The sequence below is a fragment of the Squalius cephalus genome (assembly GCF_949319135.1).
Source record: "Squalius cephalus genome assembly, chromosome: 11".
Lineage (NCBI taxonomy): Eukaryota > Metazoa > Chordata > Actinopteri > Cypriniformes > Leuciscidae > Squalius > Squalius cephalus.
In genome coordinates, this window is record NC_137132.1 from 17,290,751 (window position 1) to 17,307,837 (window position 17,087).

Sequence of the window (17,087 nt, forward strand, 5' to 3'; positions counted from 1 at the left end):
CACTGGCTATTTCTGGATCTGCTGGCTGCGTGCTTCTATATGTATCACACTGCTTTATTTAACCAGGAGGCCAGTAACTTACTCATACATTGGTGGGTGTACATATGCTCTGAGTCATCCAGCCTTCAGACACCCTGCATATGGGATTTTCCAGCAGCATCTAATGAATTCACTAGACTGTGGGAGCGGCTATAATCACAGGGCCTGAACATGGACCTGGGTTGAAGCCCTTAAAATGTCCCCATTTACAAGAAGTAAGGCAAAGTTTGAGAGCAAGTACGCATATTTGTGTTAAATTATGATCACATAACCTATAGACGTGTGTTAATCACAAATGACCGAAACATTACAATATTGCACATATTATCTAACTCGCATGATGTATATAAATACCCATGCTAGTTATAGGGTTAGTTGATAGATAGTTAACTGGTGGATTCTTAAGATGGTGGATTAAGTTGCAATGAAAGAGAAGTATCAATAGATTTTTTTTCTAGTTTTGAAACGTACATCCAAGTAAAACATTATCAAAAAAGAAAAAAAAAATTATGGTGGAGACTGTTCTATTATGCATCGATTGATTGTGGATTGGATGGAGACAGATCTGAATGCGAGCTTGTGGTAAGAAAGGGGCGGAGTTTAAGATGACTAAATGATTGGACAAATGATTGGAGTATGTAGTTTCACAAGATTAAGTTATTATGATATTCTAATTAGACAATACAAGTTCAAAAATGAATCATGGATGAATCATTCAGAAATGCAATTTCAAAATATACAGGGTGAATTTTCATTTCAAGCAATGCTACAGGTTCGTATCTCTAGAAGACTTGCTTGTAAAAAAAAAAAAAAAAAAAAAAAAAAAAACTGTCCATTTTCATGCTACAATATATCCTCTTCTGTGCTCCATGGGAAAAAAAATGTGTCAGACCGGTTTGAAACTAGCCTACATGAAGCTGAGTAAATGATTTTCATTTTTGCGTGAACTCTCCCTTTAAAGCACACTGTCAAGACGTAAAAGGAGTGATCATTTACGTCAGCACTGAGTTAAACAAATGAGGAACATTTAGACGCTGGAAATCTGGGCCATAGGCCATTCCCGCAGTGAGTGTCAATGACAAGAGCAGCGAAGATCAGCTGGGGTGCAGGTATATAAATATGGAGCCCTGTAGTGTAGCCTACATGCTATAAATGACACTGACAGCCTTACATTCCATGTGATTTTTTTTTTTACTAAGCAATTTTTTTTTTCTTCCTGGCTATAAGACCGAACAGTCACCATGAATCACCCTCAAGTCTCTTGAGGCCATTGTACAGTACTGAATTACACATTGTGTCGCTTGCCAGTCAGACAGGTTACATGACACCCGCTGTGCAACAGGCAGACTGCGGTACATTGACCCGGTAATAGGAAAAAGGCACCGGCGTGCCACAAGCTTAAGGGCAAAGGCCAGGCAGGATTGCGGGATCCTGGAACAGTTTTGCGACACGGATGTTTCGTCAGGTGAATGATCTCCTGCTTGCCTGGAACTCAAGGTAATCTGGTTAAGCAGCTTTAACCCTGCGGACGGGGGGAATTTAGACTAGTTGTAAAACCCCTTTGCACCAAGTGTGGATCAGTTCTCCTGGCTCTGTGTCCAAGCCGTCCATGTGGAGATAAATGTTTCATCAGTCCACACAAACAGGCTTCTGTTTTGTGAACAGATTTGGTGTGAATGAGTGTGGAACATGGTGTGTAAAACATGGTGTACCAATGAATCTTAGAAATTCATGTTCATTCCAATTTAAATTGAGTTAAAATCAACCCAACAAGTTGTTCCAGATGCAACTGCGTACCCTCTACAAAAATAAACTAACCATAAGACAAAAAAATGAATAATAACAACTTCATTTGTAAAACACATGTACACTCAGGTTTGATCCTAAATTCCCTGGATTTTAACTTCTGTTAAAAGTAAGGAACAAACCAGGATTTATAAAGACAGAAACTGCTGTGAAAACGTTCTTACACCAACTGAAGAGCATTTGTGATCAAACTTTTTGCCTCTCATTTACCAGTAATTCAATTATAAAAACGTAAAGATGTCTAGGCAATCACATTATGCTGTGATATAATTATATCTGCAAATGAACAACATTTTAATGGCTTTGTGATAATAACATCCCTGATTTTAAAATGGCCTGCAATTTAAAAAAAAAAAGGGATGCATTTTTTTTGCAAACACACATTATATAATCATTCAACATTCTGGAAACCGGTCGTACATTCACATTTGGGATCATTATACGCAAGTCTTTATAAATGAATCCCTATATTGTCCCATGTGCTTTTTGGCTTGATGAACCTATTCGGTTTGAACATTATCTGAAGTGAGGAAAGTTCATTGACGATCCCTGACGGGTGACCCGAGCACCCTTCACCCTGGTGCAAAGGAACTGTGAGGTATCTGACCTTTGCCATTTGGGATTATTTTGCACTTGTGGGGCCCTTTCAAGCTCAAGCTAATTCAACAAAAAAGGGCCCTGTGACCCATCTCACATTCAAGGAATGTTCCAGTTCAACACGAGCGCTCTAGAAAAAATATTTCTACTTGTCCCTCATATGAGAGCCAACAACCAAACAAAAAAAACAAAAAACACACAGCATATCTAGTAACAACCTCTACTTACAAGTCTATAGAGAATAGTAGTATGCAACCGATGTTGCCAACAGGCCTGTTCCTTTAAAGAACACTTTGAGAGGCACTAATCAATGGTAAATAATACACAGAGAAATTATATTTGTTTCACAATTAGCAGTTAAATCAATTAGTACCACTTAAGTGGTGGGACAAAGGCTCGAAAGTGACCTTTCCGAAGACAAGGTCATCAGCCTTGCTGTAAAACGGCTCCAACATAAGAAGATTATCCCTAACCTACCACACTAAATTGAATCTTGGCCTTGCAAAGTTCTCAAAAAAAGCTAGGATGTATAAATCGTGTTCACATTCATAGAGAATTTAGAACCACAACAAAATATAAATCACATATTTCATTGAGATAAACAAGATAAACAAGGCATGTTTTCCCAATTTTTTATTTCTTTACTTGAGCAGCACATCATTGAAATCACATTTTGATCATACTGAAAGCCTGTTCATTTGATATTCATAGTAATCTAATCTAAATGTAGCTGGTAACTTCACCGTCTGACTCTAAAGAGGGTTAGTGCGGGAGGTTCTGCCACAAGCGCACCTGCAACACAGCCTGGCCGAGCTTCTTATGTGTGTGCCGTTTCTTTAAGAGCAGATGAGACGACGACCCTCAACAATCTTTTAATGCACTTGTGGGGAGATTGGCATTAGACTAGAGCGGATCACGTAGGCAATCTTTGTCCATGACCTGAAGAAGCCCTTGGGTAGGGGGAGGTCAGAACTATAGGTACGGTTACATGTGCAAAACAGTGTGACGTATAAGAGCTTGATGAGAGAGTGGCATGTTCTTGTACACTTCGGAGGGAGAAAAACAGAGAGCACTTTTCTGGCATGTGGCATCTGGTTCTGCTAAATGCCGAGAATTTTCTCAGTTTTCATCTGGCTGGGAGGATTTAGAGGGACGAATTTTCATATCCTGTTTTCTGTCCTGAAGAAGTTGGCCTTGAGGAGTTTACGGCTTGCGTAAGGTCAGTTGACGTGACAAGGGTGTGTATATATGTCGACCTGTGCTCGTGACCAAGGTCAGATTTGTACATGGTGTGCACAAGCACATAAACACACACTCAAATTTACGCCATAGAATGACCTCGGAAAGAAAAGAGGAAGTTACATACACTCTGCAGTCTTTCATCAGTCATTCCCTAGAGGATCTCTGAGCCTTTCAACGCGTCAAAAGGCTGGGCACGTCTCCAGAATACACGAAAACATCTATAAGAACCCTGGAACTCGTCTGTCAGTGGTACTCAAGGTTGCCACCACTACACACCACCATTTGCTACAGCAGAAGAGCAAGATGGCCACCTCTGTCAGCTCTGTAGAGAGTACAGAATGCCCACTCCCTGCCTGCTCCACACCCAAATAAGGGCAAGGGGACCTCACCGGCCCAGGAATGTGGCTGAGTCAGCATGGACCCGTACGGTAGCTTTTGTTTATGCCTGAGAAGTACGAATAGCCAAGCTCAGGCAGTTCACGTGAGCAGGCTGCTGGAGGGACAAAAATGGGATCCGTCTGGTGCAAGATTGGTTGAGACGGCCTCATCAACTGTCTAGAAGAACTAAAGACCTGAACCTTGACGCTGTTACCTCCACATCGGCATCTCTCTGTGCTGACGTGCCAGGAAAGAGCCAACCACAACAGTTCTTCAGCTGGCAGCTTTAGTTGGTACACAAGGACATAAAGCTTGCCAGTGAAGAACTGCTGCAGGTCAGCCAGTAGGCTTCCCGGAATCGGTTCCTGATTCTCCTCAGAAAATGTGGGAACAGGGCGTGGCAGGATCTGTAGGGATGAAGAAAGAAAGGCATGTTTGAGATGAATCAAGATGGGCAATAAGACTTAAGTTTAATGTTAGTTATTATAATAGTAATAAATGTCACAGCATAACATTTCAGTTCATTAAAATTCATCATTAGGTCGATAAGGTAAAATTCAGCCATCAATACCAAAAACCAGTGAAACTTAACGAGTCTCGATACCAATTTTGATACCAAAGCAAAAAACGAATATGCTATTGAACACACACACCTTCCTAAATGTTGATTTAAACATTTATCTAAAAATTTTTTTTTAAATGTTATAAATCAAATTAATTAAATGATTAAAAATATTGTTAAAACAAATATTATTTTTTATATTATCAGTTAATCAAGCAAAAAATAATAAACTTAATTATTAAAAAAAAAAGTATTCATTCAATAAGCAAAGAAATAATTCAGCAGCTTAAATAAAGATCAGCTGGCATTCTGTTTTATAGTTCTATTTTCTCTATTTGTAGTTTGATAAATATTAATGACAAGACATTATTATCAAAAAGGTCATATGATCATTCACATGCACAGCCGCAACACCACAAGCCACAGCAATCTTTACAGGGTACACACGAAAATAGACATATTGGCACTAGGAATACTGTAGAAAGAGAGGAATATCCTTACATTCTGTAACATTAGAATATTTATGGGACATGACAACGAGAGATGTCAAAAGTAGTAGGGGGGGGGGGGGGGGAGTTATAGTTTAAACAATGGATTTCTTCTATTTTCACTGCCACAGCCATGCAAGAAAGAGAAAGAGAAAACGCGAGAGGCCAAGTCATGTGCTCTTTGCCTCAGAGGTATTCCAGGCCTGATACTGCTTCAGCATTCATTCACTCTGATCAACTCCTGCCTTTAATTGAGTACAGATAGATCCGCTGCCTGTGCGTTTGATCAAACTGTTCTGCAGGGAGAGCATCAACCACTCAACACCGCATTAAAAGTTTCTCTTTATCCAATTGACTTAGAGGTTTAGTTTCATTTCCAAACACGTCTGCTTCATTTAACCAAAGAATCTCCTGTATGCAGCCAAAAATCAGGCCATTCATTCTTCTCTCATGAAGTATGGTTTCATTTCCTGATTAAGTTTTTTTTCTCTCACAGACAGACTGTCTCTGGGCCTCACTATCCCATTGATCTGCACAGCATTAAAGGTGGCTGTAAAGCTCTGCGCTTTTGCTGCAGTTCAAGGACGAGCGCTGGACGGGTATGGCCTCTATGAACCCATTGACCTCGCTGAACCACGGAAAAAGGTCCAGTTTGCAGAGCAACGACTCGCCCTGGACTGGCACCCCCACACACATTCAGCTTTGCTCCCTCTGTCTCTTTCACACACACACACACTCTCTCACCCACGACTCGGAAATGCCAGCTCCTGCCAAATAGCACGGATGATCTGCCCATACTCATTGAGCTGCCCAGTGGAGAAACAAACACAGTGGAGTGACAAAGACGGAGTTCAAACTGCACACAAATATTTTTTTGTGTTGAGACATTTCGTGCGCATTTTATTCATTTCATGTGTCCAAATCAGCTGTCTTGTTCACTCTTTCACTATATACTGTGTAGAGAATGTGACAATTCACTATATGAGGAAAGAGTGAGTAAAATTTTATGTATTCAGACAACATTTCAAAAACTACCAATCGCATTCAAAATAAATAAAAGTAATAATAAAATAATTTGTCATATATAATAATATAATACAATATGAATATAATCATAATAACTAGGGCTGTCAATTTTTCATTGCGATTAATCGCATACTTTATCAAAATTAGGCATACACCATTTATCTTGTTTAACGCGTGTTTTTTCCCATTTGCTTTATCCATCAAAGTAAACAATCAGATTGAACAATATCAGTCATTTCCTTTGATTTCCAAAACTAAGACACAACACAACTTATTCTGAAGTGTATAGTCAGCTTACTTTCCTATTAAACATTTAACCAGCTGCTAAGGCATGCAAGTTTGTTAACATTTTCAGGTGACAGAGCAGCCCTCTTCTTGCGCACACTGTGTCCAGTGAGTGAAAATATTCTCTCACACGCCAAGCTAATTCTGTGCTAGAGATGACAAGGTATGAAAATTTCATATCACGATTATAGTGACCAAAATGATCACCGTTATCAAAATTATCAAGATATTGTTAGAATGTGCTGAAAATGTTCACAAAGTACTGACAGGCTAAATGAAAATGTAAATCCACTCTCTGACAGTAGGTGGCGCTTATGCCGTTTCCCTGGTAAACGCTGGACATAAAGCAGCGCTGCACTTACAAAAATGACTTTATTAGTCATTACACAGATGTAAGATAAAGAAAATGCCATCGAAATTCCCTTCAGAGATACATTCATATTCATATAGTAAATTCATATTCATATAATTCCCCTCAGCACTTGATTGTAAAGGTTGTAAAACCTCTCGCTGCTTTTTGCCAAGTTTTCAACTGTTGCTAACTTTGTTTAATGCTGGACAGTATTTAGCTTTTCAGATCCCAGTAATCAAATAAATATTAAATTGAAAATAGTTTTAAATTATAAGATGTTGTGTGTTAGATGATGGCAAAGATAATCTAAATGTAAAAGTAGAGGAAATGTTCATGCTCATTAAAATATCCAATATCGACTGATACAATACTTACAATTAAAAAAAAGAAGATCAGATAAACAAAAAGCTATAGATATATTGCGCATCAACAGATGCAAGAAAAAACGTATTGTCTGAACAAAGCCAGAGAAGAAATGGATGCTCACTGCATCTGTGCTGTTTTCAGTGAAGGAAAATCACATTTGGTTGTAGCTTCCCCCTTCTGCGGAGTCTTTAGCCTGTTGTTATCAGACACCAGGGCGGTTGAATCGTCCTTTGTCTAAAGGCGGAGATAAGATCCTTCTATGTCCAGGACACTGCAGGCAGGGAGGGCTGACAGCTTCGGTTACAAGACTTAAAAACAATCACACACCACTGTCCAGTATCATACTATAATGTGCTCTCTAAAGTTGTAACACCCATGGATTTACCCAAAGAATGGGTGGCACAGACAAAACGGAGCTGAATAACATGCGGTTATGGAAAAGCCAGAGACTTCTCTTCAACCCACTCTCAGAAAAAAAGAAAAAAATTCACTAGTCCGTCGCATGGTGTTTGATGTCTCCACCCAGTCAAGCCGCTCAGAGAGCCACAGGCTAACAAGTGGTCAGCACCGGACACAATGGAGCATGTTTAAACTCTTGCTGTCTCTCTCATACACATACTCTGACTCACCGACATATACAAACACACAATTCCAACGAATCCTGTCGCATAGAACACAGTGTTCCCAAGGAGTGATTTATTGTAAAGTCGTGGAAGCTTCCCAAACAATTACAGTCAGGCTGCTCCACAAGGCAAAGGGAAATGGTAAAGTATGTGTCTGCTCACATTTTCCACCCTAAAGCTCTTCCTACCTCCCAGAAACCATTTCAAATGAACCAATTAATCAATAGCCCAAAGATGACTCAAGATGGGAGTCTGGGTGGTGTCAAAAACACCTTTTTACCTCCATTTATATTGCACCCAAACTGTTGCATCAGCTGTCTAGTGACGCTGTCCAAGAGTGACAGCTTGCTCACATCACCAGGAGACACCGAACAGCTTGAGCGGCAGGTGAAAGACAAAGGTGCGCTTCAGTCCAACTGGCAAAAAGGGTGGTTTTAGGTTTAACAGGCTTGCCCAACATCTGGAAGACAGTGGGAAGAGATCACAAGTCAGATTTTCAAAGCAAGCACTGCTACACCCTCTGTCTAAACAGATATGTTCACCGACATTTGTTACATCATTCAAAGCCCCACATTAATTGTGAGTTACGGATCAATGCATTAGTTATTCCCTTCAGCTTTCAGATTAATAATCGGGAAGTGACCAAATGGGTTGGGTGAAAGGGGGATTTTTAATTAAAGTGACATTTTGTGAATCTGAACAAAAGAAGAGCATGGCCATTCCTGAGCCGAGATAAAGATTATTAAGGAAAATCGGTTTTAAAAGGTGAAAGCTCACCCCTCAGAGACATGGCCAACGGTGGGGATGTTACATTCCTGTCATGCTTGTCAGGGACTTTCAGAGGGAGTACAGTACAGAAAATGAGAAATGAGAGCGTGCAAGAGAGAGAGAGAGCGAGGGAGAGCCACACCCAGAGGTTGAAAGTCTCTTGTCTTTCTGCTACTGTGGAAAAATGCGAGGTTGGAGCCATAAACTGGCAGAATGCAGTAAGAATCTCTGGAAGGAAACCACTAAATCCCTGAGGGATATGAGAATCCATTTTGGTTATGAAATGCCACATGACACAGCATGCAAGCAAATCATCTGCATGCGGGGGGAAAAACAGCCGTTTCTTTACAACCGGAAGTCGGTGGCGACAGAACTTTTGAAACAAATGCCTCCACATTTTACAGATGCCAGTTTGCCACATTAAGCCACTTCTTGAGACATTCTGAAAGAGAAAAATCCAGAGTGTCCAAAGATATTTTTTTATGTGACTTTAGGGCAGATGCCTGAGTCTGAGCTTGTCCCGTCCACTCCATTACCCATTCTCCTCCGTGTCACGCAGGTCCTGTGCATTATTCACCATCCTTTACATATGCACAGAGTGGCATGTACACTTGCATCTCGACTTCATGCTTAATCAAGCATCGTTGTGCCTGCATCGGGCCCTCTAAAGAGTCCAGGCAATCACCATTCCTACAGCTATGCTTCAAATGCTGAGGCGGCTCCAGTAATTCTGCCATGAATCACAGCATGAGTCAACCGGCGGGCAGGCAACAGTGAGAAATGGAGAAGTGCAGACATTGAGAAATGGATGCCATTCACAAATGCACAGATGAAAAGAATAAAAAACCGGCAGATGCCAGGAAGGGGAAGAGATCGTAACAAACCGTTATAAAGAAAAACGCACCTGTACCCAAAGAGCTTTTTAATGACGTTCATTTGTTTGTGACGACGACGAGGTAAACAGGAAGACTTACCAAGGGCTCGTCCGGGACACAGACGTCACGCATACATCCTGCTCCCTTCTTTTGGCTCCCAGACTTTGTCTTGGTTCAGGCGTGCTCGCCCTGCTGACCAAAAATTGATGAAATGAGGATGGTAGTGCATGTGCCGTACAGGGCAGGACACATGAATGTCTATATAAAGCTCAGATGAACACAAATCCAAACATGTCACAGCCAAGTCATGGCCACAGAATGTTTAACAAGCTCAAGGAAAGTAATCTTAGCCTTAATCTGAAATGTCTAGCCAAAGCCTGAGCTTAGCAGGAAGACCAAGTGAATTTTTCAGAGGAACCGAGAAGGAAAGGAAAAGGGGTGCAGCGTATTAGCATCCCAGCACCCCATCACTGCTTCACCAGAACTAAGATGACAGTTGCGAAAGGTCTCTGAAACTAACAAGAACCACCACTTATTTGTCTAAACCGCTATTCTACTTCCTCCAGCCACTTGACAAACAGAAAAACATGCAGGCAAAACAGTTTGATATAAAAGAGGAAATTCCAGCTGGGTTATACAATGGAAATGACTGTGGGGCAACGCGGAAGAAGCAAAGTCATTTCAGGAATTCATGTAATCTCCTGCTAATATCAGGGCTGAGGATTCTATAAATCTCAAACGAGAGCTCCAGGGACACACACATAGCCAGAGGAAGCGGTTGGAGCCTTTAAGAGTGTGATGAGCATACCACTCATTTACACTGCTGTTGGTTGGTTGGGGAACGAGCCCACTTATACAGCACAAAGATCACAGACGCATGCATACGTGAACTGCAATGAATGCTGCAGGGTCCTGCCTTGAGAAAAATAGGGAAGTTTAGTACTTGGAGGTAATTTTGCGTTCTTGAGCTCGTTCTTCTGAAATGCAGTTTGCAGCACCAAAGAATGCAGAACATCTGGCCAAGATTAAAAACAAGGCTTCAGCTTCTTCTCGTTATTTTTTAAAACACAGCTTGTGGCAAAGCCAAAGACCCATTTAAACCCTGTACTGTGAACCTGACGAATCAGGCATATTTCTGGTATATCATTGCTTTAAGGAGTGCTACAGCCATGCTGCTAGTATACGTGTGTGCACTGTGCATGAGTATATAGCTTTAGCAAGTCCATACCTCCTCCCTGCTCTTCTCCAATGCAGTTACACTGGACTACATTTTGTATTAGCAGCAAATGCAAAAGGAAGCTGATGCAGCTGGAAAACCATGAATAAGCAAGTAAATCAAATGAATCTTCTTTCATAATGTTGGTTGTTATAATGACAAAGCATGGCCTGTTCTCCCCTTCCCCACCCGTCGAACTCTGAATCATTGCTCGCAATGTTAGCAGCGATCAGAGTGGCAGCTGCCTCTCCCAGCACAGCAAAGGAAGCAAAAGCTTTGATTTGACTCAATCATGCTTTTAATACTATGCCATGGGCAAATCGGAATGAATCGGAATCTCTCGGTTCAATTAAATTCAGTTTCATTAAAATAATGAAATATCTACACTGCAATTATTCTGACACAGCAAACGACTCAACCAAAATTAGTAACTTATTGACTGAGTGCAACTGATCTGGCAAGACTCTGTAACATTGCAACTAAAAAAATTAATATATATATATATATATATATATATATTATTAAAAATGTCATTTATTCCTGTGATGTCAAAGCCGAATTTTCAACGAAATGTCACCATGACCTAGACATTCACATGTCCCAATAATTGTTAAAATCAATTATGCTTTTCAGCAGACACCACTCCATCACACAATCTAGTTAATAAAGCAGGGGTTCTCAACTCTGGCCTTTGAGGTCCACTACTTTCCAATAGCAAAGTCCAAACCATAACTACAACGATAACTGCACAGAGAAACAATATTGCTGGGATCACTTTCAGAATGTTTTTTTCCAACTGATTAATGCTAAAAACATTGACAGCCAATCATAATCCATTCTGCTTTTAAGAGCACAAGTGTTTAAAGTGGCAGACGACATATTACAAGCACCCGTTTATAATAAACAGAACGATATCATCCGCTGATGTAAATGCTAATAAAGTTATCGTTATAGATAAGGTTCTTAGTATGAACGGGCCTTAAGGCGCACCTTGTCTTCCTTTACATTCAATTTATTCTATTCTTCTTTAAATTTCATCTACTGAGAAAGAAATACTATCAATAGTCTCACATCAGAGTACCTTGGACAAATATGTTCTTGTTTTATTTCAACACTTATTTATTCTCAATACTTTTATTTGATTCTTTTATCATTCTTTATAGATTGTTAGACATTGCAATACATTTATCTTTTACTTATTAATCTTTGTTATTCCTTATAGTTGAATTCTGTTTGGACATCATTTTTCATCTGCCTGGATTACACTGAATCATGCTAATTAATATTTTTGTGGAAATCGTGATATGTCTTATTTTTTAGGATACTTCCAGACCAGCTTTTATTTGAAATAGAAATCTTTTGAAACCTTATAAAAATGTCTTTACTGTCACTTTTGATCAATTTAATGCATCCTGGCACAAATGGGGTTTTTTTCTACTGTATATTTCATAGTTAAATGTTTTATATATATATATATATATATATATATATATATATATATATATATATATATATATATATATATATATACTTTAATTTCACTATACGAAATCTAATCCATCAGCACTTTCTTAAAGACTAAATATTTCTTTAGAAAACTGATGGAATTATACTCAACAGGTTCATTTCTGCACCCTCTCCCTCTCTCTCTCTCTCTCTCTCTCTCTCTCTCACCCTTTCCACTGCGCTTTCTACAGTTCTTTCCGTTGGTCAAGTCTCTGTGCCATGCATTCTTGGGATGCCTGGTACATATGGTATAAATTCCATTCTGTCTGCAGAGGCCCTTCATGCTGTCTGAGATACGCCGAGCTGGACTGACTCCACCCTCCCACCGAGCTGGGCCAGCTCACAGTCTGTACTGTTGAGGTGAACTAGCTTGGCTGCCTTAAAAGAGAGAAAGAGACAGAAAAAGTCCACGACTGAAGTCAACAGAATTTTAACAAGCCCATTTTCTTCGTATAGAATGAATGAGCTCGTTATTTAAGAGTTTGGGGCATCTCTGCGACGTACATGCGCCGCCTTGTATGTCGAGGACAGAAATTCAATGAAGAACAATAGCACAAAACCCTAAACTGGGTCACTTACATGGCGGTGTGGAGCACAAAGCCTGCAGCCCATTTAATCAAAGGGAGATTATACAGGTCCCTCTGGGTAGACAGCAAAGGCAAACTCACTCTAAAAGTCTAAGTCACAGACAGTGCCGAATCATCTCCTTACTAAGACAATGAAACGCTATTGCTAGGAAGTTAACTTAATGTTACTGTGGGTGAAAATGTGGACAGAAGCTCCGCAGGCTCACTTCTTGAGACCTCGTGGCACAAACCGCCCGAGCGGCCAGCATTTGGTCCCACAGGACTGCACAGACGGGAAGCTCCACTGTCCTTGAGACAACAGCAGACCTTCTTCTGAGATCCTCCCCTCCCACACTCAAGACAACCACAGCCACCTGCCAAACAGGCAAATCACTGTCACAGCCGAGCTTCATCTGCAAAAAAAAAGCCCACTCACAGTCTGTGCGGCACGATACCGCACCAATTACTGAGGCAATGGAGGAATGTATGCCAAGACTTCAGAAAAACCACTTAAAACTCTAAAAACTCCACAAATGTAGGAGTGTAAAAAAAAATCTAAATGTCAAAGAGTCCTGCAGAAACAGCGAAACTGTGTAACGCTAAGGGTGTGGCTCCAAAAGTCTCCATGCTATGACATTTCTCCTCATCTGTCCACGCATGCAGATGTCTGAGCTCCATGCTGTGGTCCATTCGTCCGCACAGATCTACTCGCGCAACGCAAAGCTTAAAGTAAATTTTGAAAATTTCAATGTTTCATAAAGGTCTCACAGTAAAGCCAATAAATGTCAAAAACTAAACAGAAAAAGTATTTAAACAGCAGAGACCTCGAATAGTAATCAAACAACCTGTGACTTCAACTACATTGATATATTTTGGTATCTTTCCAGCCACGCATGAATGAAGAATAAACTAATGTAGAAGCGAACGCAACTGCAAGGTCATACAATGGATTCACAAAACAAACATTTCCCTGAAAAAAATAATAAAACGCTGCCGCCTTTAGATGCTCAGACACTGGAATCAGGAAATAAGAGTCGCTCTTACTAAATTCACTGAATTTAAAAGATAGCAAGAAAATTAGACCTTCACGCATTGAGTCAAGATGGCTAACTTTCCTACGGATGGCGATTACCCTGGGCAGGAGAACAGATGTTCCTTTTTTCCCCCATAAACTACACTGTGCTGCTTCTTTAATGAGCTACTTCAATCTGAACTTGCTTATTTAAAGGTGTATACGACTGACATGTAGTACATCATTTTACAGCCCTTAGGCTACTTAATTTATTCAGGCATTTTGACATTCATTCAAGGTAGACGGCATTTCATTTTTTGCAAATTTACAGATTTATAAAAATGACATTTTAAAATGCCAATGCCAAATTCCATTGAAGTTTAAATGTAGTTCAACTAATGTATTAAAAACCTGATGCAGAAAAGCAAAGATCATGTTCAGTCATGTGACAATTTCCTGCTTATCAATAAGATCTCAAAATCAACTCTTAGCACAAAAGCAACAAAAACAAGGAAAAAAATATTCTTAACCTAACATTAAAAAGCCAAAGACATTCTTTGACATTTTTTTCTAAATACTTCTTCATTCGGTTAATTATGTTAATTATGTAGATTAAAGATGATTAATACATGAAAAATGGCTTCAACTCGACAACTTTAATCATTAGCATAATTCTGGTAAGAGTAATACAGAGATAAAATGGTAGGTCATAGCTTAAAATGTTGCATTTTACTCGAAACTATTACTGGAGCTATGAAACCCATTAAAGCAGTTGCGTAAACTTGAGTTAAGGATGTTTGTCAACACTTATTTGCGTAATCCCATCCACAAATTCAAAAAGTGCAAAAGAAGAATCATCTGGTGATATGATGGTACTGATTTGGAAAATACCTAGCTTGCTTAGTCACTCATTTGATTTATAATGGCCTGCATGACTGTGTAAAAAAAATGCACAACATCTTAATAGTCAATTACATTTTATCAGTTAATTTATAATAAAATTGTAGAAGCTGAAAAGATGATTTGCTATTAGTTGCTATCAGTTCTGACACATCACCCTCACCACTTGTCACCTCTAGAAGTCATATTTCATAACTTACCTTCAACAGGCGGACGTCATTTCAGACTTAAGAAGAAATCCATTTAATGACATAGTGTTGACACTGGTATTAAACTGAGGTCTTCACTCCAGATGTTAGGCTGTGTGTGAAAAGAGAAAAGTGAGAGAAAGCAGACACAAAAAAATTAAACAAGTAACCTAGAGGGGGAAAAAAAGAGGACAAAACTCGTATATATCGCACCGTAAAGGGTGGGGTCTTGAGGAATTTGCCATGCTCTCGCCTCACAGGAATCAATGTAGGATAGGCGTTCTTTCATTACCAAATCCATGTTTTATGTACTACTATCCAACTACACAAACTAATATTTTGATATTCGCCATTTGTCGTATAGCACAATATCATGGTGCTCCTGTGACCTAGTCATATTTAAAGAGACGTAGACTAAAAACACTGAGCTTTATCTTAAAGTGACAGTTCATTCAAAAATAAAATAAAAATTGTCCTTTCTTACACTGTTTTTCCTTCAGTAAAACACAAAAGGAGGCGTTAGGCAGAATTTGAGGGTCTGACAGCCTCAGTCACCATTTACTTTTATTCCATCTTTTTCCATTCAATGAAAGTGAAATCTCTTGAATATGTACGGGTTTAAAACCATCATGACGGTGAGTAAACAATTACTAAATATTAATTTAGGTTAACTGTCCCTAAGGCCTATTCAATGTCATCTGACGTAAGTTAAAACGAAGCATAAATATAATACAACTAAGAAAAACAAGTAAGCAAAATAAAAATCATGAAAGAAAATAGGCCTACGTCAGGCGATACGAGTTTAAGATATTATAAGTGAAAGCAGATCAACGCCCACTGTTATATCAGTACGTTAGTTCGTCTTAACATTGTGTTAATTTTTAGCGCCTTCTCTGACATATGTAAATTTACTGGAGTTGATAATAAATAGCGTCAAATCGATATCGGTGCAGTATTGAGTTTTTCGACAAACACCCTCTGAGCGAAAACTTCTGAATGAGGAATGTTTAACACCTACCTACTTCAACTGGTAGAATTCTCGATCTCTGTCGTCGATCGATTCGTATGTCAGGCTGGTAAACTGTTCGACTCCCAGATATAACATATTATTAGATATCAATATTCGCTCAACATCCTTTAATTTCGCAATGGTTTTCCCCTCATACAGTCTACTAGCGGACGGCTCACGCCCTGTACGGCTCAACTCTGAACCGAGAGCGCTCTCGCGATCTCCTCCAATGGAATGTAACAGATTCCATTCGTTCTGAAGTGGTTTCACATACTTCCGAAAAGTTATATAGAGAATGTTGCAACGGTCATTGAACGATTAGACTCCGTTCTGTAATCGAATGCTTCCTGGATTTTAAATAGCTCACCAGTGACACGCGCATCAAATTCTCGCGAAATCCTCATGATTCAATTCAGCCGAAGCTCTGGCGTACAAAGGTAGCGCACATTCGACATTTAAAAGCGGTTGGCTCACTGGGAACCCAAGTTAGAATCGACCAGGGTCATGTCCTGATCCCATTTCCCGTCTCTCTCGCCCACTTTAATGCCTTACTCTAACTGTAAACCAAGGCAAAAAATCCAAGAAATAAATGCAAGTTCTGATACAGTTTAAATAGCCTAATTCGCCCTTTTGCTGAAAGCCACACCTTAATCTCAAATCACTCTTGAATCAAAGAGCTAAAGCGCGATCTCAGCTAAAATATCGAATCCTAACCCACTCAGACAGCAAGAGTGCTATAGAAATCATTTACAATATAATTACTCAACTTCAACACGACACCATTTGTCTACCGTCCCAAATTTCACAATCTAGCCCACATATCGCTGCGTCCTGAGTCTCCGCTTCAACTCCCCTCATACCGGCTTCTCCTCCCGATCAGCTGGCAGCGCAGTGACGCCAAGAGCAACAGCTGACCAATCAAACACTAACGTCAAAGACCAGAAGTAACGCCCACTTTATGACCGAACATGAATGTCAGGCCTGCACACCAATGCCATGCTCTGAGTCAGAAGGGTGTAAAGCACACTGACCAATGACGCTATCTCTCTCCGACAGGCGTTTCACGGTTCTTCTAAAGAGCAAATGACTGAGCACCTCTGTGAGCAGGACTGGATAACTGTTTTCAGACTCCTATTAAATCTTACTTCACTTTGATACATTTCAGACTCCTTCGTAATGTCTTCAACATTTCCACAGACGTTGTTTTATTCTTGTTTTTGGGACTCAAGCTGTGAGCAAATGCCTTTTATAGGTTCATATTCACATCCACATTATTTTCTGGC

General features: G+C 39.8%; 1 long non-coding RNA gene across 1 annotated transcript; it reads right to left on the reverse strand.

Moving 5' to 3' along the window:
* Positions 1-3,312: 3,312 nt before the first annotated feature.
* On the reverse strand, positions 3,313-16,682 carry LOC307167324. Its single transcript, XR_013822754.1, has 3 exons — positions 15,814-16,682; positions 14,808-14,907; positions 3,313-4,469 (listed from the first exon to the last, which is right to left on the reverse strand). It is a non-coding gene; the product is annotated as an uncharacterized lncRNA (long non-coding RNA).
* Positions 16,683-17,087: the final 405 nt, after the last annotated feature.